The following is a 3,409-nucleotide window of genomic DNA, read 5'->3' as shown; positions in this document are numbered from 1 at the left end:
AGTCTAGAGTTAAACAACAGAACCTTCTGTCCTGGTTCAAAGATTCTAGATGACAGCTTTTTGTCATGCCACTTTTTTTATGTTTCTTTATATAGCTTGGCATTTTCGAAAGCTGTGAATCTGAACTCCTCTAGCTCATTTAGCTGGAGCAATCTTTTTTCTCCTGCTAATTTGGCATCAAAGTTTAGGAATCTGGTTGCCCAGTAGGCCTTATGTTCCAGTTCCACAGGCAGGTGACATGCCTTACCATACACCAGTTGGTATGGAAAGGTCCCTATAGGGGTCTTGAATGCTGTTCTGTAAGCCCACAGAGCATCATCCAAGCTCCGTGCCCAATTCTTTCTACGGGTATTTACTGTCCGTTCCAGGATTCTCTTTAATTCTCTATTAGAGACTTCAGCTTGCCCATTGGTTTGTGGATGATATGGAGTGGCCACCTTGTGGCGAATTCCATACCGAACCACGGCAGAGTAAAGCTGTTTATTGCAGAAGTGAGTGCCCCCATCACTGATTAGTATTCTAGGGACACCAAACCTGCTAAAGATATGTTTTTGGAGGAACTTCAGCACTGTTTTAGTATCATTGGTGGGTGTGGCAATAGCCTCAACCCATTTTGATACATAGTCAACTGCCACCAGAATATAAGTGTTTGAGTATGATGGTGGGAAAGGTCCCATGAAGTCAATTCCCCATACGTCAAACAACTCAATCTCCAAGATTCCTTATTGAGGCATGGCGTAACCATGAGGCAGATTGCCAGCTCTTTGACAACTGTCACAGTTACGTACAAACTCTCGGGAATCTTTATAGAGTGTGGGCCAATAGAAGCCACATTGGACGAACTTGGTGGCTGTTCGCTCACCTCCGAAATGGCCTCCATATTGTGATCCATGGCAATGCCATAGGATCCTCTGTGCTTCTTCTCTAGGCACACACCTACGGATTATTCCGTCTCACATTAGCTCAAATGGCAACGTCCAGTCTGGTGCAGAAATGACTGGTGCTGTGACCAGCTTAGCTTTCAGCATTTCAAACGCCTGCAGGCACTCTGTGTCAAACACAAATGGCGTGTCAGCAGCTAGCAGATTGCTTAGAGGTTTTGCAATTTTTGAAAAATCCTTTATAAACTTTCTATAGAATCCTGCATGCCCCAGAAAGCTTCTGATTGCCTTAACATTGGCAGGTGGTGGTAATTTTTCAATTACCTCTATTTTTGCTTGATCCACCTCTATTTCCTTGTTTGAGATTTTATGCCCAAGGACAATCCCTTCAGTCACCATGAAGTGACATTTTTCCCAGTTTAAAACTAGGTTGGTCTCTTGGCATCTTTTCAGAACAAGTTTCAGGTGATCAAGACAGGAGCTGAATGAGTCTCCATATACTGAGAAGTCATCCATGAAGACTTCCAGAAATTTTTCCACCATATCAGAGAAAATAGAGAGCATGCATCTCTGGAAGGTTGTAGGCGCATTACACAGCCCAAATGGCATCCTTCTATAAGCAAACACTCCAGATGGACATGTGAATGCTGTTTTCTCTTGATCCTGGGGATCTACTGCAATCTGGTTATAGCCTGAGTAGCCGTCCAAAAAGTAGTAATACTCATGACCTGCCAGTCTTTCTAGCATCTGGTCTATGAATGGTAAAGGAAAATGATCCTTTCTGGTGGCTGTATTGAGTATTCTGTAGTCAATACACATGCGCCATCCTGTAACTGTTCTTGTAGGAACCAGTTCATTCTTTTCATTATGAATCACTGTCATGCCGCCCTTTTTTGGGACGACTTGGACAGGGCTCACCCAGGGGCTATCAAAAATAGGATAAATGATCCTAGCCTCTAGTAATTTGGTGACCTCTTTCTGCACCACTTCCTTCATGGCTAGATTTAGCCGCCTCTGTGGTTGAACCACTGGTTTGGCATTATCCTCCAATAGGATTTTGTGCATGCATCTAGCTGGGCTTATGCCCTTAAGGTCACCTATGGACCACCCAAGAGCTGTCTTGTGTGTCCTTAGCACTTGAATAAGTGCTTCCTCTTCCTGTGAATTTAAAGCAGAGCTTATGATCACTGGAAAAGTATCACCTTCTCCCAGAAATGCATATTTCAAGGATGGTGGTAATGGCTTGAGCTCGGGTTTAGGAGGTTTTTCCTCTTTCAGAAGAAATTTCAGAGGCTCCTTCATGTCCTATGAATCCTCCGAATCAGGCTGAACATCTTTAAAGATGTTTTCCAACTCTGATTCGAGATCTACATTCTTCAGTTAGGAGAACTCTTTCTGTTTCTCTCCACTCCTTTTTATGACTCAAGATCTCTTTCATGAACTTGGCATAAGAAGGTATTTGCTCAAGTGCTTCTGCAAATGGAATCTTTATTTCAAGAGTCCTGAGATAGTCTGCAAAGTGAGCAAATTGCTTATCCTGCTCCTCTTTCCGGAGTTTTTGAGGATAAGGTATCTTGGCTTTATATTCTTCAACCTTAGTTGCTGCAGGTTTATCGCCTACAGAAGTGTTTGAAGAAGCCTTTTTAGAGGGGTTGTTATCAGCATTTGTATGTGTCTGATCCCTCACTGGCAATTGAGTGCCAGAGTTAGAAACTGGAGTGACGTTAGACGCCAACTCCTTGTCTGTTCCTGGCGTCTGAACGCCAGAATTGTGCCCATTTTGGGCGTTCAGCGCCAGATCTTGCCCAAGTTGGGCGTTCAACGCCAGATCCTTGCCCATTTCTGGCGTTGAACGCCAGTTTTGCCTTGTTTCTGTCGTTGAACGCCAGTTTTGGGCGTGGTCGGGGCGTTCAGCGCCAGCCTTCCACCAATTTTCTGGCGTTTTAGTGCCAGAATTATTTTTTCCTGGGCTCTTACTGTCCTCAGGTGAATTTTGGGTGGTTTGCTCATTCCTTAGCTTTTTGCTGGCTTGAGGTGGGGTATTTAATATTTTCCCACTTCTTAATTGAACTGCTTGGCATTCTTCTGTTATTTGTCTTGACAGCTGCTGCTTTGTTTGCTTAAACTGTTCTTCCATATGTATATTAGCCATCCTTGTCTCTTGTAGTCTATCTTTGAATTCGGCTAGCTGCTTTGTTAGAAAGTCCAATTGCTGATTAAATTCAGCAGCTTGTTTTACAGGACTGAGTTCAGCAGTTACTGTTTTAACCTCTTTATTCATGGAAGGGTTGCTGCTTAGGTACAGATGCTGATTCCTGGCAACTGTATCAATGAGCTCTTGAGCCTCTTCAATTGTCTTTCTCATGTGGATAGATCCACCAGCTGATTAATCTAGAGACATCTGAGTTCCTTCTGCAAGCCCATAGTAGAAGATGTCTAACTGAACCCACTCTAAAAACATTTCAGAGAGGCATTTTCGTAGCATCTCTCTGTATCTCTCCCAGGCATCATAAAGAGATTCATTATCT

At 43.4% G+C, this 3,409-nt stretch overlaps 1 long non-coding RNA gene across 1 annotated transcript in view; it reads right to left on the bottom strand.

The window, feature by feature from the left end:
• The window catches only part of LOC110270153, a 24,099-nt gene extending 21,794 nt beyond the window's left edge, over positions 1-2,305 (bottom strand). The window contains exon 1 of the long non-coding RNA XR_002359343.1: positions 2,291-2,305. This is a non-coding gene — a long non-coding RNA (uncharacterized LOC110270153). The remainder of the gene's footprint in view (positions 1-2,290) is intronic.

The sequence above is a fragment of the Arachis ipaensis genome, chromosome B01 (assembly GCF_000816755.2).
Source record: "Arachis ipaensis cultivar K30076 chromosome B01, Araip1.1, whole genome shotgun sequence".
NCBI classification, from domain to species: domain Eukaryota; kingdom Viridiplantae; phylum Streptophyta; class Magnoliopsida; order Fabales; family Fabaceae; genus Arachis; species Arachis ipaensis.
The sequence above is the reverse complement of the archived record's forward strand: the minus strand, read 5'-3'. Positions and strand labels throughout refer to the sequence as shown.